General features: G+C 40.2%; 1 protein-coding gene across 6 annotated transcripts in view; it reads right to left on the bottom strand.

The window, feature by feature from the left end:
- LOC105468375 (kelch like family member 13) overlaps positions 1-20,759 on the bottom strand; it is a 209,602-nt gene extending 188,843 nt beyond the window's left edge. For 2 of the 6 annotated variants that reach the window (XM_011718487.2, XM_011718488.2), the window contains exon 1: positions 6,157-6,459. The gene's annotated coding sequence lies outside the window, so the exon portion shown is untranslated. Of the gene's footprint in view, positions 1-6,156; positions 6,460-20,657 lie in introns of those variants that run through there. The other 4 variants (XM_011718489.3, XM_071088556.1, XM_024788678.2 and 1 more) reach the window with 4 other exon arrangements.
- Positions 20,760-27,393: the final 6,634 nt, after the last annotated feature.

Raw genomic sequence — 27,393 nt, 5'->3', positions numbered from 1 at the left:
TCTGACTCCCTGGCTCAAGCGATTCTCCTGCCTCAGCCTCCCGAGTAGCTGGGATTACAGGCACATGCCACCACACCCAGCTCATTTTTGTATTTTTAGTAGAGACAAGGTTTCAGCATGTTGGCCAGGATGGTCTCGATCTCCTGATCTCATGATCCACCCGCCTTGGCCTCCCAAAGTGCTGGGATTACAGGCGTGAGCCACCATGCCCGGCTTTCTCTTGCTTTTAATACAGATTTCTATACACATTAGCAGTTCAACAAATGTTCAACAACTACAAAAAAAAATAAGTGTCTAATCACATTAAATAAATTCTTAACTGAATTTCTTACCCTCGCCCCCACAAAAGACTCTCTTGTGCTAAAGAAGCATAGTTTGGTTTAAATAACAACAGAAAAAAAAAAAAAGTAAAGTGCTCTGAATGGTATCAGATGAGAGTACCAACAGACGAGTCTTGGCTCATTTCAATTACATGACCCTGCCATATCTATTTCCCTATGACATGAGGACCATTCAGCGAGTCCTCTATTCACAGAGTTACTGCATGAGTCAATCAGTACATATTTACATGGTAACTATTATGAGCAAGCTATTGTGGAAAGATAAAGTAGTTTATTTACCTCCCTAATCACCACCCACAGCAACAACATACTATGTGCAAGGCCCTGACTTAAGCAGTTTACTGCAAGGTGTACAATCTCATTTTAAAATCTTGGTGCCAGATGTGTTTCTGAATTTAGGAATGTCCAAACCTTTAGACAGGAAATAAACTTCATATACCATATGTTATGTAATACACCATTAGGGTCTATGGTGCAACCCCATAAACATATTAGCAATTCTATAGCAAAACAAAATAAAGATCAACATTAAGTAGAATAAAGACTATAAATACCCTATGCCAGTTTAAGTCAGGTTTTGCCACCACATGAGTTTTGGCATCTAAGTTACCAAATAACATTTTTATCAGTTTTCAGAGCTTTTGAAATTTAAAAATTGCAAACAAATTGTGGGCCTAGGCCAGGGGAGGTGGCTCACGCCTGCAATCCCAGCACTTTGGGAGCCCAAGATGGGTGGACCACCTGAGGTCAAGAGTTTGAGACCAGCCTCGCCAACACGGTGAAACCCGTCTCTACTAAAAATAAAAAGTTAGGCCAGGAGCAGTGGCTCACGCCTGTAATCTCAACACTTTGGGAGGCCGAGACGGGTGGATCACGAGGTCAGGAGATCGAGATCATCATCACTAACATGGTGAAACCCCATCTCTACTAAAAATACAAAAAATTAGCCTGGTGTGGTGGCACGCACCTGCAGTCCCAGCTACTCGGGAGGCTGAGGTAGGAGAATCGCTTGAACCCGGGAGGCAGAGGTTGCAGTGAGCCGGGATCATGCCACTGCACTCCAGCCTGGGCAACAGAGCCAGACTCCGTCTCAACAAAAAAAAAAAAAAAGAAAGAAAGAAAGAAAGAAAGAAAGAAAGAAAGAAAGAAAGAAAGAAAGAAAGAAAGAAAGAAAGAAAGAAAGAAAGAAAAAGAAAAAGTGGGCCTAGCTAATTCATGTAATCTTAGCAAGTACCATAAGAGGCAAGTTCTATTATCCCTTTTTTACATATAAGATAACTGAGGTACAGAGAGGTTTACTAACTCACCCAGTGTCCCACAACTATTAAGTCTCCTAGCTGGAATTGAAACCTAGGTGGCCTAGTTCCAGAGCTTGAACTCTGAACAAGTATGCTCTACAACCTCTCTCAGAAACCACTTCAGAACACCAGACAAACACATGAAAAGTATATCAAAAAATTAATAGGAGAAACATCACAAGACAGCATTTATTCATTATTCAATAACTATTTATAAAGTGCATACCATGTGCTGGGTGCTCAGAATACAACAGTGAGCGAACCAGATAAGGTCTAGGTGGCCTTCATGAAGCCAGAGGCAAGTGGGGAGATGGCCAGGCACCAAAAGAAGCATAATTATGACACAACAGGGCAAGTGCTGTTCACCTTCAGATGGGGAGATCTAGTTCAATGAGGAATAGTGTAATAGGACCTGGGATTCCAAATGACAAAAAAGAAAGACATGGCATCCATTTGACAAGCACCTACTGTGCACCTACTCTATGCCAGGAATAATGCTAAGCACAAAAGTTCCAAACTGGGGAAAATCAGTTTAAACCAATAGAGATTTGTGAAAGAGAATAATAAGGACATATGGGAAAGTAGGCTGGGATCAAATCATGGAGGATCCTTGCTTGAGTGGCTCAGTTAAGGAGGAAGTTGACCCTGCAGGCACTGATCAAGGTTATTTTGCATGTTATTCCCCCACAATATTAGGATTTACTCCTGTGGAATGTCAATAATCATCTGCATTCCTATTTGGGACCAACTAGACCTCAAAGCTGGATTGCTTTCAAGGAAGGGCTTAGGGCAATAAATTCATTGAAGCTTCAGGAAACACAGTAGCCCTAATCTCTCAAGGAATAAAAGTATGGCCATTTGAAAATGTTGGAGAGGCAACAGGTAAAAGAAAATGATAAGCCCTTCTTAAAATTTCAAAGGCCCTTTCTAAAACCTAGGTTATTCCTTTACACACAAATAAAATGTCCAACCTTCCAAAGGAAACATATTTCCATGAGAAAATAAGACATCATTCTTTGAAAAATAAATTCTGAAGTTGAACAATGATCTGATTTTTAATAAAGTTGGTGACAACTTACCTTGTAGCACAAGTCACAATGTGACAGTGGAAAGTAAACTGCCTTTTAACGTACTCACCTCAGTGTTCCCATTCCCCCATCCCCTTACCAAAACAGAGTAGAGGAACTGGATTACATGATTATTTAGCATATTGATCATACAGTTTTTTTTATTCTCAGGTATTAATATAAATGACTGAGTGAGTAGACATTCTATTTATCCTCTGCAAAACTTTTTTTTAATTTCCTTGGATAATTTTTTTAAGCCAATGACCTTCCCCAGGAAAGACTCTTCAGTGGCTTCCTATTGTTCTAAGAATCAAACCCAAATTCTTTCTCAGGACCTCCAAGTCCTATTTATCTGTTATTGAGCTGCTTCTAGGCTCTGTAACATCTTCTTTAATCACTACCAGCTCACGAGGATCCAGTCATGCTGACTTGCTTTCTGCTCTTCAAAAACGCCAAGTCTCTTTTTTCCCCCTCAAGGCCTTGGCTCTTACTCTTCTCTCTGCAAGAATGTTATCTGGGGAATGTTCTCCCAGATTCTGACAAGGTAGGCCTATTCTCTCTTCTCTTTCAGGTCTCTGCTCAATCATCTTCTCTGAGAGGCCTTTCCTCACTTCCGACACTAAAATAGGCCCTTTCTAGTTATCTGTATCATATTCCCCTACTTATTGTCATTGCTGTTACTACAGTCTATAAGGATCTTCTTCATTTGTTTGCTTGTTTATTGTGTATATTCTCTGGTAGAATATAAGCACTGTGATACTCCACAAGAGCAAAGATCATGCTTTATGAGGTTTATCATTGTGCCTAATACAGGGCCTTGGCACACAAGTACCAAATAGATTTTGTAAAATGAATTAGTAAATGAATGAATGATACAAAAAAAACTGATTGTTATGAATATCAGTAACTTGAGAAAGCCGTTTTTATAATTTTGAGATATTTTCTCTAGGGCTATTCATTTCTCTACAGTCTTTCCACATTTTCTGAAATAATTCCTGGAAATTTGTTGTATTATTTCATAGCAATAAAAATACATCGGTTTCAATCAGTGGATTTAAGAAAAAAATATTTTCAAGAGGTTTTAGTGGCTTACCAAACATCAATAAAAATCAAACAATTTGAAAATTGGTCAGTCTCATTTCACTACCGCAAGTCAAATTACATGAAGAGAATGTGAAATGTAAATAAAATGAGAAAGAAGATAATCCAATAAATAAGTGCAGTTACATTTAGTAATAACAGAAATATCCAGTCTGATAATCTCTAGGTGTACCAGATGGACTATCAAACACATATTGAGTCATATTGAAGATTCAGAGCAAAATGTTTATGGCTAATTCACATCCACCTTTATTCTTTTCCTGGCAAATACAGTCTTACTATGCAATCACATTACTAGCAATCTTAGCTTAGATTTTGTATCAATAACAATCATGAAAAGAAAAAAGTAAGAAAATAGTATAAACTCTTTTCCTTGAAAAAGTTGTAAGTTTTTATGTCTTTTGAGAATGGTTTGCTAAGAAAATTACAGATTTAGAAAGGTGGGCCTATTAGAATAAGTACCCTTTCCCTACTACATTCCATTTTTTAATAAACCTCAAGTAAACCCAGGAATTTACCAAATCAATTGGGAAACTACAAATCATCTGCAAGTTATCTAACTAAATGGATAAGCAATAGGCTTTACTTTTCTTGTGAAAACTACTTTCTTCAGAACATCAACTAAGCCTTATATAATCACACGACACTTTTTGAAGTGTGTTTATAAAAATGGCAAATTAAAAACCTTGGGCTTTTTAATAATTGAAGCTCTTATTTATCTGTTTTTTAAATACATCATTTGATGTTGCAGCAGAAACTACTCTCATCTCACTGCCATAAGAAGTGCCACCGGGACAGTGAAATTTAGCCATTATCTTCATTCACAACCTGGTTTCTTCTGAGATTGCTGCCAATTAGTGCACACTGTGTCAATGGCAACACTAGGTCACACATCAGGCAAACAACTCTTTTACCGTTAAGTATGAGGCTATTAATAAGAACTTGCAGTTAAGGGAGCTAATATTTTTAGATGTAAAATGATGTCATAAATGCTGAATTATTTCATTTTTCTCAGTTTTTAAATTTGAACACTAGATACAGCCTATTTCCAAAAACACAGCTGCATATGTCAGCATGTGCTTGTTCACTGGTATTTGCCTCCACTGTGTGCTTCTCCATTCAGTTTTCTTCACACACTAATTGCAGTATGGAAGTGAGCAAATGAATCTCAGTATGGGAGCTAACACCACAACTACATGGGGAGAAAGTGATATCCCTAAGAGTGAGTAGTCTTTTTTGTAACTACGTGGTTTTAAAATACGCTGCTTTTAGACGGTTTATACAAATATGAAATCTACTGTTAAGAAACTGTGGCTTCAAAAAAATAATAAATTTTTTAAAAAGCAGGTGCTCTCCAGAGACAGTTTTAAATTCCAGCGTTTCTTAGTCTCCATTCAATGTGCTTAGTTGCCAGCCTATGCTAACTTGAACGACTTTATCCCAAACCACTAAAGTCCTCTGACTACATTAAAACTATGAACATCCCAGTTTACAATTAGAGAAATGGAGCCAGGCATCACAAGCCCCACCAATCCTCTCTCTCAGGCCTGTTCAGCAGCCAGGGAATAATCAGATTTAGGACCATGTACGAAAATTGCGTACAAACATATATACATACATTTTAAGTGACTATTGTTCTTGGGCTAAGTTAATGAAACCTAGAAAGAAACTTTAAAGTTCCCTAGTTGATATTTACTAAGGCTATTTAGTGAAGGGATGATCTCATCACTTTCAGTAAACTGTAGCCTAGACTATAAGCCTCCACGAAAATCATTAGTCAACTGTGATTAAACAAGCAAACAAAAAAAAAAGTCAAAATATTCAGAGCTGAAGACATTCAGAGCGAAGTTAAAAGCTTCGAGGAAGAAGAGGAGTGTGCTCCTGACTTGGGAGCCAGGAGAGGAGCCTCCTAAGTAAGAAGCTTCTGAAGGAAGAGATGGATTAGGAGGCACAAAGCAGAAACTGTTAGAGGGCAAGAGACAGTGGGGCCGGGGCGGGCAGAGGGACCCCAGACCGTCAGGGCAGCAACAGCGAGGCCCAGAGAAGAAAATCTTGGAGAGATGACAAAGAAGCACAGGAAAGCCGGCTTCTGGGGTCCTAGAAAAACCCAGGCGTCCGACGGAGCCAGAAGGACCGGGAGAACGGGATGCGAAGGTGTAAGGATGAGGGCGCGCACCAGCACGCGGGAGAAAAAGAGGGGGCGGCGGGCAAAACGAAGCTGGTTCCCTGCTCCTCTACTCCTCTGCCCCTGGTACAGATCGCAACTCCTCGCCGCGCACCGCGCAGCGCCAGGTCCGGAGGCAGGGAAGCGGCTGATGGAGCCCCTGTGACTTCGGGACCCTGCCTCACCTTGCTCGCCGCGTCCTGGCGTCGCGCCGCTTGTCCGCCGGGTGCTGCGCTCCGAGGTCCAAAGAGGGAGTCTCGCGGCGCAGCCGGGGCTCCCTCCTGCTGCGAGGCACCAGCACCCGCACCTTCGCACCCTCTGCTAGTCCCGGCCACTTCACCCTGTCCTGGCGCAAGCGGAGAGCACGGACCCTAACCCGAATGCCGCTCCAGTTATTTTCAAAACTCCCCGTTCCAGGCTTCCCGGGAATAGGAGCTGAGCTACTGCGGCCGCAGCGGCAGAGCCTCCGCCTGACCTCACCAGGGTGTGGGGGGGACTGCTGAGGGAGGGGGGGCGGGAACCCAGTTGGGGAGGGAGGGGGCAGTGGGGGGAGGGAGCGCGCGGGCGGGGGAAACATGGCGGCGGGGGTGGCCCCGGCGGCGCCTGCGCGGGAGGCAGGGTGGCGGGGAGCTGTGGCTAGGACAGTGTGTGGGGTCCCAACGGAACTCCCGGGCTGTAGCCAAAGCTTGACAGGGCTGGACCCTGAAGCTGAATGACCGCTAAGTGGCCCTCACGCCTCCGAACCCGGGAGGGTCGGGTGTGAGCCCACATGGCTTCTAGTGCCGGGAGGCAGAGAAAGTGAAAAGTGTCAAGTATCCAAGGACAACAGTGCAGCCGCCCTGGGTTAACCACTCCAAGGAGGTCCACCCGTGCATTCTGCCAGCCGTGGCCTCGGCCTCCTCATAGTCACGGCAGGGCCCCGGCAAAGGGTGTGCTCTGGAAGCGGTGCCACCTCACCTCAGTGGGGCCCACGTCTCAAAATAAGCCTGACCCAGGCTCTCACACAAACACCACTCTTCTAGTGGGATAAGCGCTTCATCCCTCCCCCTCCCTGCTGCAGTACACAACATTAAGAAAGAGGAAGGATAAAGACTACAAATAACCGTTTAACATTTTACTGAGCGTCTGCTATGAACCAAGCACTGAAGCTTCAACTTACCTAATTCACAGCTACTCTGTAAGTTACACACTATTGTCTCCATTTTACAAGTGACAAAACTGAGGTGTATAGGTTAAGCAAGTTGCCAGAGGTTACGTAAATAGTGACAGAGCGGGACTCAGGATCCCAAGCGGTGTGATTCTGGCACCCAGGCTCTTAACTATGCGACCTGCTTCCCAACTCTGGTGGGACTGCTCTTCTAAGTCAGAATCTTGATTCTGTTCTATCAGCCTAGCCCCCAACAAAAACCCCCGTCAAGCCTGTTTTTCCCCTTGCTTGTCTTCTATTCATTCTTTGCCTTCTTGACGGTTACAGCCTGGGGCCACCTTCTTACACCTCTTCCTTTGCCCTTCCTTGCCTTTCTACTTATAATTCCAGACTCCTCCTTGGGAAAATAAAGGGAGTTTGCTCTTAGCAACCAGTTTAATCACTGTTGTGATTTTTTTCTTTGGCTGTTTTTTTGGTTTTTTTTTTAAGGAAGTGATGCGGTGAGTGTGGAATCTTTATGTTTTCTAGGATTTCTCCCTCTGGGATCTGAGATCTTCAACATTGCTGACTTTGTATTTCAACTTACATACACTGAAATTCTAGTAGAAGGTTTTAGGTAAATTTGAGAATAATCAGCTACTCAAAAACTTGCTAGAACTAAAGATAATACCACATTGTTGGACTTTACCAAATATTCAAAGAACTCCAAATATACATAGAATTTGCATTATTACCTTTTACCTGCAAGTGTATTGAACCCAATTCCCCTTTGTTAACAGGAATGCATCCATTGGCTTCTCCACTATGCTTATTCAATAATTATTGTACAGCTACCTTACACACTAAATGCTTATTAGGTAGAAAGCACCTTTTACAGAAGTTTACAATCTGACTGAGGTGATATATTTCAAGCAATCACTTTTAGCATGTATCAAAAACCTGGCACATAAGTTTAAAAAAAAAAAAAAGTACAAACTGAGCTGGTGTACACTCGAGTCACTGCTTTATCCTGCCATTACAAGGTTCAAGTGGGGTTAGTTTATAATAAGTTTCTCCCACAGAAAGGCCAGTAAAAATGGGACAATCCAGTGTGGCCAAGCAGGCCTTATGTACACAAAGAGAAAACCCTCATAGCAAGGTTGTTGAGATGGGGGCAACTACAGGATCTGCATTTGAACTACCAGTAGCTTGCACAGATTCTCAGTTAAAAAAGGAAGAAGAAGAAGAAGGAGAAGGAGAAGGAGAAGGAAAAAAAAGAACTGGCAGTAAGATATTACAAATATACTTATCCAATAGAAGTCCATTGCTGTTTGTTTGGGTTCAGGTGCTTTATCTGAATACTTAATCTACTGGATAGAGCACTAGACTTGGAGTCAGAAGACAATTTATGTGCTATGTGACATTAAGTTAGTGCTCTGAGAGTGTTTTCCCAAATTTCCAGTGGGGAGTAAAATAATACTGGTCTGATATGCCCCACAGCATTGTTTAGGGTTTCAAATAAGATAACATATGGGAGAGTAAGTTGTATTTGGAGAAAAGGTCTTTAAAGAGGTAATTCAGTTAAAGTGATGTCTCTAAGATGGGCCCGAATCCAATATGACTGCTGTCCTTTTAAGAAGAGTTTAGGACTTAGACATATATGCACACAGAGGAAAGACCATGTGAGGATGCAGTGAGAAGGCAGCCATTTGCAAGACAAGGAGGGGCTTCAGAAGAAACCAAACCTACCAACACCTTGATCTTCTAGAATTACAAGGAAATAAATTTATGTTGTTTAAGTTACCCAGTCCATGGGGTTACACTTTGTTATGGCAGGTCTAGCAAATGAATACAATGGGGAGCATTTCAAATGCCAGCTAGAGTATCCGCTGACTTCGTTATTGTTCGTTGCTAAAAACACACACATTAATTATCTGTTTCCATGTGTCAGGAGTCCAGGTATGGTTTAGCTGGGTGCACTGCTCAGGGTCTCACAAGGCTGCAATCAAGCTTTTGGCTGGGCTGTGTCCTCATGTGGAGCTCAGAATCTTCTTCCAAACTCATTCAGATTGTTGGCCAAATTCAGTTCCTTGCAGTTACAGAATTAAGACCCGTAGCATTTACTGGCTTTAGAGGCAGCCCCTCTCCATTAGCAGTTGACAACATGGTTGTTCTGCTTAGCCAAGGCCAACAGAAAAACTTCTTTCTCCTCAGGAGGGGTCTAGTGCCTCTTTTAAGGTCTTTTACCAGATTAAGTCAGGCCCTCCCAAGATTATCACCCTTTTGATTAATTCAAAAATTAACTGTGTGCCTTGATTACATCTGCAAAATCTCTTCATCTTTGCCACATAATATAACCTAATCACAAGAGTGATAGCCCAGCATATTCACAGGTCTCAACCACACCGAAGTGGAGAATGTATAACAGGAGACAAGAATCTTGGGACCATCTTAGAATTCTGCCTACCATGCCCCAAATATTTGACAGCACCAATTAATTATACAATTATAAAAATTAACTAACAGACCATACAGGCAGATGTGGGCACACACATAACATACATACAAACACACACACACACACACACACACGCACACCCCCAAAGTGCACAGAGCTGGTAGCTGATCTCTAATCAGTCTAAAAGCATTTGCAAGCTTGCTGTGTGCCTAATGTGAAACTAAAAGATTTCAACTGCATTAACTCTGATTAAATAACAAATTGAAAACTATTTAGGATACATTTTGTCTCTCTGGTAAATGTGCGTTTCTTCAAAACACTCATCTCATCAATTATTGAATGGAACCTATTATTGAATGGAATCTATTTTTTAAAAAACCCTCACAGGGCTTTGGGTAGCATACACAGAAGGGTCTTGCTTTAGAAGTTAGAGATAAATCTGACTAAAGAGGTGCGAGACCTGTCCTGAAAACTTTAGGCTTGAATAAATGTAGAGATATACTGTATTCATAGGGCAGAAGAATTGATATCATTAAGATGTCAATTCACTCCTAATTGATCTATAGTTACAGCACAACCCCGATCAAAGTCCTAGCTGGCTTTTTCTGTAGAAATCAACAAGCTGATTCTAAAGTTCATATGGAAATGGACTAAAATAGCCAAAACAACTTTTAAAAAGAGCATTAGGGGGATAATACTACCTGATTTCAATTTTTACTGTAAAGCTACAATATTCAAGACAGTGTAGTATTGATCAATGAAACAGAATAGAGTCCATAAGCAGACCCACAACATATATGGGCAAGTGATTTTCAACAAATATTCAAAAACAATACTTCTTTCCATAGTGAGTACACCAATTTACATTGCCACCAACATTCTCCACATCCACATCAATACCTGTTATTCATCCTTTCTATAATAGCCATTCTGACAGCTGTGAGGTAATATTTCACCGTGGTTTTAATTCGCATTTCCCTTGATGATTAGAGATTTTCAACATTTTTAAATATATTTATTGGCGATTTGTATCTCTTCTTTTGAGAAATGTCTGTTCAGATCCTTTTCCCCCCTCTGGGTATATATTCAAAGGAATTGAAATCAGTATGTTAAAGAGATATCTGCACTCCAGTGTTTATTTCAGCATTATTCATAGTAGTTTAGTAGTCAAAACATGGAAGCAATCTAATAATCCATCGATGAATGAATGGATAAAGAAAATGTAGTATATATACACAATTAAATACTATACAACCTTAAAAAAAGAAATTCTGTCATTTGCATCCAAGACAACGTGGAAAGAATTGGAGGAAATTATGCTAAGTGAAATAAGCCAGACATAGACAATACTGTATGATCTCACTCATATGTGGAATCTAAAAAAGTCAATCTCATAGAAACAGAAAGTAGAAAAGTGGTTATCAGAGGCAGGGGAAGGAGTAGGAAGCATGGGGAAAGTGAAGATGTTGATCAAAGGGTCCAAAGTTTCAGTTAGACTGGAGAATAAGTTTTAGTGACCTATTGCATGGCATAGTGACCGCAGCTAATAGTGTATATTTCAAAACTGCCAGAATAGATTTTTAAAATTCTCTCCTCCCACAAAAAAAAAAAAGATGAGTTGGTGAGGTGATGGATATGTTACTTATCTTGATTAAATCTTTCTATAATGTATACATAGACCAAAACCTCACATTGTATCCCACAAATATACACAAGTATTTTTTGTCCATTTAAAAAATTTAAAGGCAATTCAGTGGAGAAAGGATAGCTTTTTTCAACAATGGTGCTGGAACAACTGGACATCCATGTGAACTAAGATCCACACCTAATACCATCTACAAAAATTAACTCAAAATGCATCAAAGACCTAAATGTAAAATCTGGAGCTATAAAATTTCCAGAACTTTGGCAAAAACCTTTGTGACCTTGGGTTAAGCCAAGATTTTTTAGCTGTGACACCAAAAGCATGATCCACAAAAAGACAAATTAATAAGTTGAACTTTATCAAAATTGAAAAGAAACAACTCTTCTATAAAAGACACTGTTGACAGAAAGAAAAAAGAAACTACAGACTGGTAGAAAATATGCAAAAATCATATCTAATATTAAAAGACTTGCATACAGAATAAAGAACCATCAAATCTCAATAACAAGAAGATGAACAACAAATTAAAAATAAAAACAGGTAAACTATTTGAACAGACACCACCAAAGAAGATATATCAAAAAAGCATGACAAACAAGCACATGAAAAGATTCTCAACATCATTAGTCATTAGGGAAATGCAAATCAAAGCCACAATGAGATAACACTACAATGTACTAGAATACCTAGCACTAAAAAGAATAATTGTAATAAGTTTCTGCAAGGAACTACAACTCTCATATGCTGCTACTGTGAATGAAAAATGGTACACTCATTTTGGAAGATAGTTTGGCAGTCTTTTAAAAAGTTAAACATACACCTCCCATATCATCCAGACATTCCACTCCTAGGTACTTACCCAAGAAAAATGAAAGCATATGTCCATACAAAGACTTGTACATTAATATTCATAGCAGATGTATTAGTTATTAGCTAAAAATAGAAACAACCCAAAAGTCCATCAACAAGTGAAGTGATAAACTAGTACATCCATAAACTGGAATACTACCCAGCCATAAAAAGGAATGAATGTACTACAATATGATATGCATAACAATATGGATGAATCTCAAAATAACTATATCCAAGCGAAAGATGCCACACAAAAAAGTATTCGGTGTATTATTTCATTTATATAAAAGTCTATAAAATGAAAATGAATCTGTAGTGACAGAATGCAGATCAGTGTTTGCCTTGGGGTGAGATTGGAGGGAGGGCAGAAAGGACAATTGGGTACAAGGGAATTTTTGGGATGATAAGTATATTCCTTATTGCTTTTATGGTAATGTTTTCACAAAACATGTCAATATTTATCAAATTGTACACTTTAAATATGCACAGTTTATTGTATGTCAGTGATACCTCAATAAAGCTGTTAAAATTAGTCCTGTGCCTTGACAAACTGCAGTATCTCTAGTTTACTCCCTTTTTGTGAACAAGAATACAAAGACAGGAATACAGTCAAGGCTCAGGAATGGTTTGGAATCAGGGACTAGAGTGCTGGAAGGACTATCTCTGTCTCTTTTCTGCACAGTGCCAGGAAATCTATTTCATTATTCTCCTTTATCACAGATGGGGATTTTATGCTTTCCCGGCTGCATGATAGGACTCAGTTGGTCACATATCCCTGGGTTTTATCTCCTCTATTCAACAGACCAGACAGACTGAGGCTGAAATCTCTGAAACCTAACTCTATATTCCATTGGAGTTATCTCTGACTGGCCATTTTGGTATCAGGTACCCAGTTGTGGATCAATGAACTAATCTCTGGCCTAGATTGAATCTAAACTAGATGGAGAAAATCTTAGCATAGCTGTTAAGAATTTGGGAAAACAAGCCGGGCATGGTAGCTCACACCTATAATCCCAGCTAGCAGGGAGGCTGAGGTAGGAGGATCACTTGAGGCTAGGAATTGGAAACCACCCTGAGCAACACAGCAAGACTCTGTCATAATAATAATAATAATAATAATAATAATAATAATAATAACTTGAGGATATAGTGGTCATGACTTCAAGTCAGTATTGAGGTTTCAGTTAGCTCCAAGAAGGCTTTTGTTATTTGCAACCAAAAGAGTTCTAACAAAATCACCTAGCATTTGTAATGGAGATATACGGTAAAAGCTAGAGACATCAAGTAGGCAACCACAATTTCTAAGGTCTCACCAAAAGACCTCCTGAGGCCTCCTCTTGCTATAAAAAATGTATTTCATGATTCTCATTGTAAACTCAAATTCTACCATAATTAGTAGAATGCATAACGGGGCATCCAGAAATTTAAGAGAAGGGAAGCCTCCTATCTTCTGTTTTCACCCTACCACATAGTTTTCCACCCATGCTCTGAAGTTAGGACCATTAAACAGAGAACAATGGGAAAGACTAGCTTTTAATCAAATTGAAGAAAGGACATATCATTCTCACTATAAGTAACTAGACTGTTGTAAGTAGCAAGAAATTTAGGATGCCACCTAATACAAGAGGGATCATTGCTCCCCTCACACAACACCCTATGAACACAGAAAATGACATGGATGATGTTGGAGTTCAGGGGGCTATTTTATTATTTTTAGAGAAAAGGTCTCCCTCTGTCACCCAGGCTGGAGTGCTGTGGCATAATAAGAACTCACTGTAGGCCGGGCACACTCATCCCAGCACTTTGGGAGGCCGAGGCGGGTGGATCACTTGAGGTCAGGAGTTTGAGACCAGTCTGGCCAACATGGTGAAACCCCTTCTCTACTAACAATACAAGAATTAGCCAGGTGTGGTGGTGCGTGCCTATAATCCCAGCTACTCAAGAGGCTGAGGCAGGAGAATTGCTTGAACCTGGGCGGTGGAGGTTGCAGTGAGCCAAGATCGCGCCACTGCACTCCAGCCTGGGCAACAGAGTGAAACTCTGTCTCAAAAATAAATAAATAAATAAATAAATAAATAAATAAATAAATAAATAAATCATTGTAACCTCGAACTTCTGGACTCAAGCGAGCCTCCCTCCCCCGCCTCCCGACTAGAGAAAATGCCATTTTATTGTCCATACATTAGAGAATTTGTTAAATACCACTCACAAACTACAGTGGCATCATATTATACCAAACGTTCTATAGAAAAAAAAAATGAAAATTATAAAGGGTTTGCATTGCACATGAAACCCCAGCAGTTATACTACTGACCACTCGGAAGAGAGATAGGCAGCAAGAGCTGCTTACTGAGTATATCAAGTTTAGAACTGAACACTTTTTTTTTTTTTTTTGAGATGGAGTCTCGCTCTGTCGCCCAGGCTAGAGTGCAGTGGCGCAATCTCGGCTCACTGCAAGCTCCGCCTACCAGTTCACGCCATTCTCCTGCCTCAGCCTCCCGAGTGGCTGGGACTACAGGCGCCCACCACCACGCCCGGCTAATTTTTTGTATTTTTAGTAGAGACGGGGTTTCACTGCCTTAGCCAGGATGGTCTCGATCTCCTGACCTCGTGATCCACCTGCCTCAGCCTCCCAAAGTGCTGGGATTACAAGCGTGAGCCACCACACCCAGCCCAGAACTGAACACATTTTTAAAAGAAAACAATATTTTGTCTACATTTGTGAAGACTTGGAACCACAGACAGTTTTTAAGGAAAAAAAAAAAATTACATTACTTTCAAGTATTTAGAGAAATGCAAATTAGATTGGCTAAGAGTTCATAGAAACCCTTAATAGACCGGCTATATTAATCAGAAAGATAATCAGCCAAGTAAGGTATCCAAGTCTTCTCATATATTGTTTCCTGTAAGGACACTATTCCCCAGCCCTATTCGCCTAGACAACTTCCACAAGTCTTTAAGTCTCAGCTTGGTGCTTTTCTCCAGAAGACCTTTCCTGATACCTTAGACTAGAATGAGTATTTCTGTAATATTCCCAAAGCACCCTGTACTCTTCAAATCATAATGTCATCCTGTTAATGTAAACCATTATTTATCTTCTTGCTAGAATGTAAGCCCCATGAAGACTAGGTCTGTCTTGTTCTGTTACTGAATCCCAGTGTCTGAAGTAAAGCCTGTCACATTGGGACTGCACAAATAAATACTGTCGATTTAATTTGTTAACTCAACTCACTAAAGAATTATGTTGTGTGATGGACTAACCATATTAGCTTACCAACTGTACCTAAAAGAGGACATCAACGGTATTTATTCTTCTAAGTTCTTTATGCTCTCCTGATACAATCTTGTCTATAATACTGATGTTCTTGGCAATGCTTTTATTTTTCCACAGATAGGGCAAACTCTCAGTTTCTGTCTAAATATTCTCGGATTCTCAACTAGTGAAGTACACATTAATGAAGCTATACTGCATTCTGATTAGATTATTCTTGAAACTTCCTAATAACCACTTCATTTCAGGGATTAAAAAGTTTCAGAATGTGATGTGTCTACTCAACATGAATGATTTTAACTATACAACTCTTTTTTATTCAGGCCCTGTGTACCTTAGCTGCCTAAATACGGAATTTTGGTATAAATCCCACATTCATACATCCAAGATACAGGAAATTACATTTCAATGGCATTTGTAATTTATTGGCACTTTTAGTAAAATTGGTTTTTTTACAACTGTTTCCTTACATTATAAATTATATCCAGCCAGAGGCTGCTCTTTAAGTATCCACACTCATCTTGCTCAACGTCAACACTATGCTAATTAGAAGTGTAGCCTCATTTGAGTGTCAGAAAAGCCCTGAACTCTTCTAGGCCTCCCATCTCACTCCTCACCCCAACCTGCTTACCAATCAGTACTTGTCGTTCTTGGGTTTGACATCCACTGATATTTCCTTGATTATTCTTAATAATGAGAATGAGTTGAGTTTATTATTTATTGAGTGCTATGATATGGCAGATACTGTACTCAACCCTTTAAAAACATTATCTCATTCAGTCCTTGAAACAATCCAGTGAGGTAGATGCCGTTAATGTTCCCACTTCACAGAGATGAGATCTGAAGCACAGGAAGTTACATAACTTCCTTAAGGTTTCACGAGTATTAAGAGACAGGGATGGGCTTCGATCCTAGGCAGGGCATCTCCAGAGCCTATGCTACAACATTTTTATGAAAATGTTAGTATATTGTTGTCACTCACGGGAGGGCTTTCCCTCACCTTCCACCTTGCTCTGGCCTTCTCAGTGAAACAGGAAAAATAAATAAATTATATTACTTTTACTTGAGATACTTGGGTACAAACATGGCCAAAAAGAACATCTATTTTTTTTCATTTTAAGTTTCATCATCATTCTTCTTCCTAATCTCTACCTACACTCTATGTATTTGAAAATTACTATGGAAGATTCTCTTTACAACAGGAAAGTTATACACAGAATATCAATTTATCCCCACATTCCTTGTTACTGACAGTTCTTTCTTCCATGTTCAAACTTAACATTTAAAAACTGAGTCCGGGAACAGTGGCTCACACCTCTAATCCCAGCATTTTGGGAGGCTTAGGTGGGTGGATCACTGGAGGCCAGGAGTTTGAGACCAGCTTGGCTGACATGGTGAAACCCCATCTCTACTAAAATTACAAAATTTAGCCAGGCATGGTGCCAGGCGCCTGTAGTCCCAGGCGCTCAGGAGGCTAAGGCAGGGAATAATTTGAACCTTGGAGGCAGTGAGCCGAGATAGCACCACGACACTCCAGCCTGGGCAATAGCGCAAGACCCTGTCTCAAAAATAAAAACAAAAACCGAGTTATGCCAGGAGTGGTGGCACCTGCCTGCAATCCTAGCTACTCAGGAGGCGGAGGTGGGAGGATTGCTTGAGCCCAGGTGTTCAAATCCAGCCTGGGCAACAGAGCAAGACCTAGTCTATACTAAAAATAAAAAACAAAAATAGCCTGGCATGGTGGTGTGCACCTGTATTCCCAGCTACCTGGGAGGCTGAGGTAGGAGGATCATTTGATCATTTTCACTCCAGTCTGGGCAAATGAGTGAGACCCTATCTCCAGATTGATGGATGGATAGATAGGTAGATAGATATTTAATAGATAGATTTTAATAAATTAATTTTTAAAAATTATATGAATAAAAAGTATTAAATTTTTGAGTTGGAAAGAACCTTAAAGACGATCCAACCTCTTCATCTTACAAGTGAAGGTCTCTGGATCAAGACTCAATATGCCAGGCATTTAGTTAGTTAATTCTGCAAATATTTATTGAGTACCAACTATGTATTTGAGATGGTGCAGAAGAGACAAAATTATGAGTTTGAAAAGCTTATATTCTAGTAAGGTAAGATAATAATCAAGAAATACCATAACATGATAATTCCAGGTAATGATATGTGTCATACAAAATAAAACAAGGAAATGTTTTATAGTAAGTGAGCAGTATACGTAGTGAGTGATCTGGGATGGGAGAAACTAATTCTGAAGGGGTAGTCAGGAAAAACTGCTTTTAAGAAGTAAAATTTATACCGAGCTCTGAATGTTGAAAGGAAGTCATGCCAGCAAAGATCCGAGGGAAAATCATTCCAGAGAAGGAATGGTAAGTGAAAAGCCCTGAGGTGGGAATTAATTCAGTGCATTGAAAAAATAAAAAACAGCCATTATAGCTGAAGAATGGTAAATCATGGCAGAGTGGTAGAACATGATGTCATAAAGGTCAATCAAAACAAAATCATTTAGGGTCTGTGGACCATATCAGAAGATTTTGATATTATTCTAATTGCAATAAGAAACCATAAAAACGTCGGGTGTGGTGTTTCACACCTGTAGTCCCAGTACTTTGAGAGGCCGAGGCAGGCAGATCACCTGAGGCCAGGAGTTCGAGACCAGCCTGGCCAACATGGTGAAACCCAGTCTCTACTAAAAACACAAAAATTAGCCAGGCGTGGTGGCGCTCACCTGTAATCCCAGCTACTCAGGAGGCTGAGACAGCAGAATCGCTTGAACCCAGGAGGTGGAGGCTGCAGCGAGTGAAGTTTGCACAACTGTATTCCAGCCTGGACAAAAGAGCAAAGACTCCATCTCAAAAAAAAAAAAAAAAAAAAGAAAAGAAAAGAAAAAAATAAAAAGAAACTTTGGAGCAAGGCAATGATATGATCTTAGTATTTTAAATGACTAAGTGATGCTAAAATCTTAAGTCTGAGTACAACAATAGTTATACTTATCACTATTTTTCATTTGTGTACAGAATTGACCAGTTATGAGTTGAGTTTATTATCAATGTTTTAAGAAAACAATGCTGCCTGTGACATCCCGCCCCGGGGGCTAAAAGTGTCTGCCACCTTTATCTGCAACAGCATGGCCATCCAGGAGCTGTTCGAGTGCATCTCGGAGCAGTTCGCCGCCATGTTCTGGCGCAAGGCCTTCCTGCACTGATACACGGGCGAGGGCATGGACGAGATGGAGTTCACCGAGGCCGAGAGCAACGTGAACGACCTGATGTCCGAATACCAGCAGTACCAGGTGCTGGTACTGTTGAGGAGGAGGACGAGTTCGAGGAGGAGGACGAGTTCGAGGAGGAGGCCGAGGAGGAGGTGGCCTAGAGCCTCCAGTCACCAGGGAAAGCACCAATTCTAGAATTGGTGCTGTTAAGTAACTAGTTAACTAACTAACTAGAATTGGTGCTGTTTCAACTTACCAACAGCAACTGTTTACCCAACTCCAAACAACACTACATGGATGTTCCTAAAGGCTAGAATTTACAACAGTTTAGCTGTTTAGAAAGCTTTTTCACCAAACACCACTCCCTTTGTTTCCTTGTCCTTGGGAGCCAGTATATAGACCATTAGTTCTTTTAATTTTTTTTTCCTTTTTCATGGAAAGGTGTGCACTCTTTATTCACTCCCAGCCTGCCCCGCTGTGTGCGCACTTGCTGTTTTCCCTGTCCACATCCCATGCTGTACAGACACCACCATTAAAGCATTTTCATAGTGAAAAAAAAAAATCAGTTAATCAGTTTCATAGTGGAAAAAAAAATCAGCGAAATAAAAATCAGTTATCTAGTTAACTAACTAGTTATCTAGTTAAACTTTTCTGACCTACCCGCCTAGGATGACCCTCCTACATAACTATCATGATTTATTTCTCATGTATTCTTTCAGAATTTATATTTTTTATTTGAGAGCTAAATCAGCAAAACTATATTTTTATGGTTTTTAAAGTAGTGAATGGAGCAAAATAGGGAAGATATGATGGCATTTGTTAAAAGAGAACAATTTCTGCATAGTATGTTTGCTATTGGGTTTTATTAAGTAACTAAGGAAGTCTTTGTTAAGTCTCTTCTCAAGCATGATTCTAGGTGATGGCTATAAATGTATTCCATATAAGAACATTATCAGTATACTATGGTGAAACCAAAATTAGGTTTTAATGGGCAACTTTAATTTCATATGTAATAAAACAATTTTTATAAATGCAATATTCTCTAATCAAGAAATCCAAATTTTCTACTGAACATGTTAAAGGAAAGTGAACATTTAGAAAACAACTGATCAAATACAAACAACTGGAAAGAGTAAATGAGAAGTTAAAGAAAAGAAAAATACAGGAAACTTGGGGAAATAGCTTTAGGAATGTCCATAGTCATTAGCTTTCAGCCACCAGGAAGATGTCCAACCAAAACTAACATTTAAATGCCTTCAGGGAAGAAGGAGTTTCAATATTTAGCAGTTTAGTTACTAAGAGAGTATCTGACCTAAATTCACAGTAGAGTAGCTCATATTTTAGGTTACCTCATACTAATTCATTTCTCAAGCTTTTAACTACATTTGTGATATGATGGACACAAAAACATTTTAAAACAGAGACCACACAGGAATTTTAACATTAATCTGTATTGGGCTAGCAAACTAAATAATGTACGTCCTGATAGAAATCATAACGCAAAGCAACTACATCACATCATGCTGCACACAATGCCAGAAGAAAGGTTTGGTTAATCACGAGATATCACCACTCACATTAATTGTATCCTTGTATTCCCCTCTGGGTCGTGTGAAAGAACTTTCACAACTGAATCAGTTCAAATATGTCCACAATGTCTTTAAATATCCTTGAGGGTTCAGCATCTCATTCTCAAGTGAATACTTTTCCACCCATTTGTGTGAGTATGCTCAAGGTATTTTTTTTTCCTTTTTTGATAGAATTGCAAGGAGAAATATGGTCAAATTTTGATGTCAAAAGCAAGCAGATTTTTAAAGTAGATTTTTTAAAATGTACTTCATATGAAGTTTCCCAGCTCTGTTACTTTCTTCTATTATCCTTATAGAACCAGATTGTGGGGAGGTAGAGATACTATTAATGGAATAGTTTGGATGGAACACAACATAAGCAAGTGATGCCTTTCAGTGGAGTGGAATTCAGGTAAACTTGGTATTACACAACTGTATTAGTCAGGGTTCTCCAGAGAAATACAACCAATAGGAGAAATATATATACATACACACACAGAGAGAGAGAGAGAGAGAGAAACTTATTTTAAGGAATCGGCTCACCTGATTGTGAAGGACGGAAGGCTGGAGACCCAAGAAAGGGTTGCTGTTGAAGCTCCAGTGGAAGGCAGTCTGTTGACAGAGTCCCTCCGTCTTGGGGGGCTGGTAGTGAGTCTTTGCTTTATTAAGGTCTGCAGGTCAGGTCATGTAAGCTGGAGTTCAAGGCAAGAATTGAACCTCAAATTGAGGAACTGGAGTGAAAATCAAGAACCCACAGCAAGAGGCTACTTCTTTAGACTGAGCAAACCAAGTCGGGGTTAGAAGGAAAACTTGGAGTGAGTATATTCAGGTTTCACTTCAGGTCTACGGATTGGATGAGGTCCACTCACATTGTGGAAGATAATCTACTTTACTCAAAATCTACTGATTTAAATGTTAATCTCATTTTTAAAAATACCTACACAGCAACATCTAGAATAATGTTTAACTAAATATCTGGGTGCCAAGGCCTAGCAAAGCTGACACATAAAATTAACTATCAGTACAACCAATCACCAACAAATATTTCTTGAGCAATAGAGATGTTCCTGGAAAGTGGTACACACATATAATTTTTATAGATAGAGGCCCCATGGGGCTTCATGCACTAATGTCTTTCCACCTGTAGCCCAGTCCTGCTAGTTTTTGAGGAATCCAAACAAAGGCAAACAATCCAATAAATGGTAGATTCAGCCACCCTATGCTTCAGACCTGGGAGATTAGTGGTCAAGCTTGAGAAGAGCAACAAGCTGGAAGACCTGAAGTGAAGCCTGAGCATACTGCTTTGAACTTTGGACTCTTTATTATTTTCTTTTTAAAGTCAAGGACTTGCTCTATCTCGACTTGCTCTATCTCCAGGCTGGAGTGCAGTGGCATGACCATGGCTCACTGCAGCCTCGCCTTGAACTCCTGGGCTCAAGCGATCCCCCCACCTCAGCTTCTAAAGTAACTGGGACTAAAAGCATGCACCAACACATCTGGCCTTTTTTTTGTTTTTGTGTTTGTTTGTTTGTTTTTGTTTTTGTTTTTTTTGAGAGAGGGGGGGTCTTGCTACGTTGCCTACACTGGTCTTGAACTCCCAGCCTCAAGCATTCCTCCTGCCTTGGCCTCCCAAAGCACTGGGATTACAGGTATGAGCCACCGTACCTGGACTGGATTCTTGATTTTTTCACTCCAGTTCCTCAATTTGAGGTTCAATCCCTGCCCTGAAGTCCAACTTTTACTTGACTGGAGCCCAAATGCTCCCCTTCCCCCATGAATTGGTGCTGTTTCAACTTACCAACAGCAGCTATTTACCCAACTCCGAACAACACTACATGGATGTTCCTAAAGGCTAGAATTTACAACAGTTTAGCTGTTTAGAAAGCTTTTTCACCAAACACCACTCCCTTTGTTTCCTTGTCCCTGGGAGCCAGTATATAGACCATTAGTTCTTTTAATTTTTTTTTTCCTTTTTCATGTTCTACCCCTTCTCCACTAGCCTGTGCCAGCTTGCATAGATTATGGAAGTAGATGAAAAGGGGAAAAGGTAAAAATGAATGATCCAATTGTGAAATGAACAATCTCACTTATCCATTCTGCAGGATCAGATTCCTGACTATCATATTTTCACAGAACCAAGTACATTCATATTTGAGTGTGGATTCAGGTACACCTTCTAGAACAAAACTGAGACGTATACACTATAAACAATACAAACGTGATATATTTCATAAGTCTTACTTTAATTCTATCACAAAGGGACTTTCTTTGTATGGGAATCACATATTCTAAAATTATGATCTTAACAGAAAAATGAACTACAAAAAAAGATTTTCAAAGGTGATTCATAAAATCATTTTAAATACATTTATATGCAATATTAAACCAGATTTGTCCAACAGTGCCTAGTTTGTAAATCAGATACCTATGAAAGACACATTTTTAGCTGATGTATATTTTTTATATACTGGATGATAATTTTTTTTTTAATTGGAGTTTCGCTCTTGTTGCCCAGGCTGGAATGCAATGGTACGATCTCAGCTCACTGCAACTTCCGCCTCCCGGGTTCAAGTGATTCTCCTGCCTCAGCCTCCCGAATAGCTGGGATTACAGGCATGCACCACCACACCTGGCTAATTTTGTATTTTTAGTAGAGACAGGGTTTCTCCATGTTGGTCAGGTTGGTCTTGAACTCCTGACCTCAGATGATTGGCCCACCTCAGCCTCCCAAAGTGCTGGGATTAGAAGCGTGGGCCACCATGCCTGGCCCTCAAAGCATTTTCATAGCCATTATTTCACCTGGCAGAGATGAGGACTCAGACACATGAAAGAAGGCAAGAAGCCCAGCTGTCAGAAATGGTGAAACAATGTCAAGGCAACAATGATAACCCAATACTGAAACTCAGATGGCTAGGCTAGAACTGCCTGACTTGCCCCTGTCTAAAATCAGGATTGGTCCAGAGACACAGGTGGGATTGAATCCGTGAGTGGGTGGCAAGCAAGTTAGTTCCTGTCTGTGGAGGCAAGCAATGGGGCTATGAAATAGGCAGCACCTGATGGCAATTTCATCCAAAAAGGCAAACAGCTCTAGACATCCAAATGAAGGGACATCTTGACTTTGGCACCCTGGAGAATGTGACAAATTGGGCTGAACCTTTGAGAATTATTACCTGCAGCAAATGCAACAGAACTTGGAGTAATCAAGTTGAACAGAAAATCCTTAGCAGCAGCTGATGTTGTTGTTCACCATCACTTCTTGTTGAATCATCCCCCCGTTGCTCCCCAAGATTTCCATAATAGATTCTCCTGCTTTGCCTATTGCCTCTCTGGCTACTCCTTCTCTGTCTCTTGCAAGTTCCTTTTATTGTCTTTCAATGTTCCCTAGCTCAAAGAATAGTACCACCAGCCACCTAATTATGCAAACCAGAAATTTAGACACTTTCCTTAGAATTTTTCTCTACCCCCGCCCCATGTCCAAATTACCGTGAATTACTATAAAGTTTACCTGGTAAATATCTCTTTAATCTATTCACTTCTCTCCATCACCACTACCCTGGTCCCAGACACCACCACCTCCGACCTTGAATACTGGAACAGCCTCCTGGGATAGAATCTTGGCTCTCCCACATTCCAGCTATGTGTTCTTCAGCAAGTCTATTCACTTCTCTGAACTTCAATTTCCTCATAGGTTAAGTGGGGACAATAACAGTAGCTACCTTGCGGGGTTGTTGCGAAGATTCAGTGACAAGATATATAAAATACCTTTCAACAGTGCTTAATACAGTAAGTGCTACATCAATGATAGCTTTTAAAATATTATCTGCATTCTCACTCAACCCCCTTCATTATTCGCACTGTAGCCAAAGTGGCATTTTCCAAAATAAATATGATCATACTCTCCCCACCACCACTACACACAAGCACCCACAGAACACTCTGACAGATTCCCATTGCACTTAAGATAAAGTCAAAACTGCTTAACATAGACTAGAACAAGGCAGTGCATGAATTTCTGCAGCATGAAGCCACAAATGAATTTTCCATTGTACTCTTTCACCTTCCTACTAGCCTACTAGCCTACTAAGCCTTCTCTTACTTCCTCACACCCAACCTGCTTCCTGTCATCCCATAGCCTCCCATAGCCTTGTTCTGCCTACCTGAAATGCTTTTTCTTTCTTTCTTTCTTCTTTGAGATGGAGTTTCACTCATGTCACCCAGGCTGGAGTGCAATGGCCCGATCTCGGCTCACTGCAACCTCCACCTCCTGGGTTCAAGGGATTCTCCTGTCTCAGCCTCCCGAGTAGCTGGGATTACAGGCACCTGCCACCACACCCAGCTAAGTTTTGTATTTTTAGTAGAGATGGGGTTTCACCATGTTGGCCAGTCTGGTCTCAAATCCCTGACCTCAGGCGATCCACCCACCTTGGCCTCCCAAAGTGCTGGGATTACACGCATGAGTCACTGCGCCCAGCCAATGCTTCCATTTTTTAACTGCACCTTATCCTTTGGTTTTCAGCTCAAGCCTCACTTCCCAAGGAATGCTTTCCTGACCAAAGATGTATAAAATGCTCTGAAGCAGCCACATACCTCTCCCATTGTGTATATCACAGTGGTCACTTTTTATTTCTTTGTATGATTAGAGGATTAGTTTTTGCTTTTCTGACCTGACGGTAAGTTTTGTGACAGTAAGGAACTTGTTTTTGTTCACTGCTACCTCACCAGCATGTAGCACATATCTAGCACATAATAAGTGCTCAACAAATTGACAGACTCAATGAAAGAACGAGTGAACCACACTTGTGCATAAGGATCAAATGGAAGCAAAAAAGGAAATTGAAAGTTGTAATCATATCTGTAGATAAGATTGTAAAATGGTCTGAGCCTTGAAACAGACTGTGAAAGCTAAACTTCTTTTTTCTTTTCTTTTTTTTTTTTTTTTTTCACTTTGAGATGCAGTCTTACTTTGTCACCCAGGCTGGAGTGCAGTGACAGGATCTCGGCTCACTGCAACCTCTGCCTCCTGGGTTCAAGCAATTCTCTGCCTCAGCCTGCCAAGTAGCTGGGATTACAGGCGCGTGCCACCCTGCCCGGCTAATTTTTGTATTTTTAGTAGAGACAGGGTTTCACCATCTTGGCCAGGCTGGTCTTGATCTCCTGACCTCGTGATCCACCCACCTAGGCCTCCCAAAGTGTTGGGATTACAGGCATGAGCCACCACACCTGGCCGAAGCTAAACTTCTTAAACCGAAATCGTGTTTAAAGAAAAACAGGACAGAGAAAAATGGAGCTTAGACTAATAAGAGAATCAGGGTGGAAGAGAGAGGATTGTTGAATCCACTAAATCACGACAAAACAACAAAGCACGATTTTAAAGTTGTGTGCACACGCGCGCGTGTGTGTGTGTGTGCGCAGACATGCATATTTGCATTTAACAGTCTTTCACTTTCCAGGTTTTTAATCACTCCTAAGCTATTTTTGACGGGAAAAGAAAATTCTAGGAAAAAAGGGAGAAAAGAATTAATAAGGATTCTTTTTAAAAATTGAGCAGCTAATGTATTTTTCTGACTCTGAGGCTCACACCATAGCAGTTTATAATAAAGCAAACATTCAAGCTAAGAGCCTAGGATTTGAATCCAAAGTTGCTGATGTCAGAGAGTTTTTATCCTGAGTCCAAGCCTACAAAATTCATTTGAAAAAGAAAAAACTGTTTGCACAGAGACCATAATAAAGCCTAACTGTGTTTGAAAGATGTTTTTTGTTTTTTGTTTTCATCTTGCAGGAAATGTAAGACCAAATTAAAGTTGCACACAGCACATGGATTGGGGTTTTTGGCTTTTAATTTTTTGCTTCCTATATGACATTTGTAGTTTCAAGATTTGTTATAAAATATTTTTTAGAAGAGCAAAACAACACTGAGACTTAACACCATAAATGTTTTCCTAGGGCACAAACACACACATTTTTCATTATTATGTTGTTCAGAAATCCTAAATCTTTGACAAAGTAGCTATAGGTCATTAAGCAATTTGCCTCCCTATTCTGAGACTCAGTTTAGCATTTACAAAATGAGTGAGTTAAAATAGATAATGTCTAAGTTTCCTTTAATGTTTTTAAATGTTAATTGTGGTAAAGAACACAAAACATAAAATTTACCATCTTAATCATTTTTAAATGCATTGTTCAGTGGTGTCAAGTATATTCACATTGTTGTCCAACCAATTTCCATAAATTTTTCATCTTGAAAGACTGAAACTTTATACCTATTAAACAATAACTCCCCATTTCCCCCCTTTGCCCAGCTCCTGACAACCATCATTCTGCATTCTGCATCTAAGAATTTGACTTTAGATACCTTATATGGGTGTAATCATACAGTATTTGTCTTTCTATGACTGGCTTATTTCCTGCATGCTGATAATCAACCATATGAAAAAATAAAATGTGACTGACTGCTTATTTCACTTAGCATAAAGCCCTCAAGTTTCACCCTTGTTGTCACAAATAATAGGTTTCCTTCTTTATTAAGGCTGAATAGTATTCTAATATGTACACACACCACTTTTTTTTTTTTTTTTTTTTTTGAGATGCAGTCTCGCTCTGTGGCCCACACTGGAGTGCAGTGGTGCAATCTTGGCTCACTGCAACCAGTGCCTCCCAGGTTCAAGTGATTCTCTTGCCTCCAACTCCTGAGTAGCTGGAATTACAGGCATGTGCCACCAAGCCCAGTTAATTTTTATATTTTTAGTAGAGATAGGATTTCACCATGTTGGCCAGGCTGGTCTTGAACTCCTGACTTCAAGTGAACCGCCCACCTCAGCCTCCCAAAGTGCTGGGATTACAGGTGTAAGCCACCACGCCTGGCCCACATTTTCTTTTTTTAATAATTTTTAAGAGATAGGCTCTCACTCTGTTGCCTAGGCTGGAGTGTTGTAGCATAATCATAGGTCACTGCAACCTCGAACTCCTGGGCTCAAGCTATCCTGTTTCAGCCTCCCAAGTAGCTGGGACTACAGGAGCACACCACCACACGTGGCTTCCCCCCCCCACCCCCACCCCACAGACTGGGTCTCTATGTTGCACAGGCTGGTCTCAAACTCCTGGGCTCAAGCAATCCTCCTGCCTCAGCCTCCCAAAGTACTGAGATTACAGGGGTGAGCCACCGTGCCCAGTCTACACTACATTTTCTTTATCAATTCATTCATTGATGGATATTTACTTTGCTTCCACCTCTTGGCTATCACGAATAGCTTCTATAAACATGGGTGTGCAAATATCTCTT

Source organism: Macaca nemestrina, chromosome X (assembly GCF_043159975.1).
Source record: "Macaca nemestrina isolate mMacNem1 chromosome X, mMacNem.hap1, whole genome shotgun sequence".
Lineage (NCBI taxonomy): Eukaryota > Metazoa > Chordata > Mammalia > Primates > Cercopithecidae > Macaca > Macaca nemestrina.
This window is presented reverse-complemented; position numbering and strand designations above follow the sequence as displayed.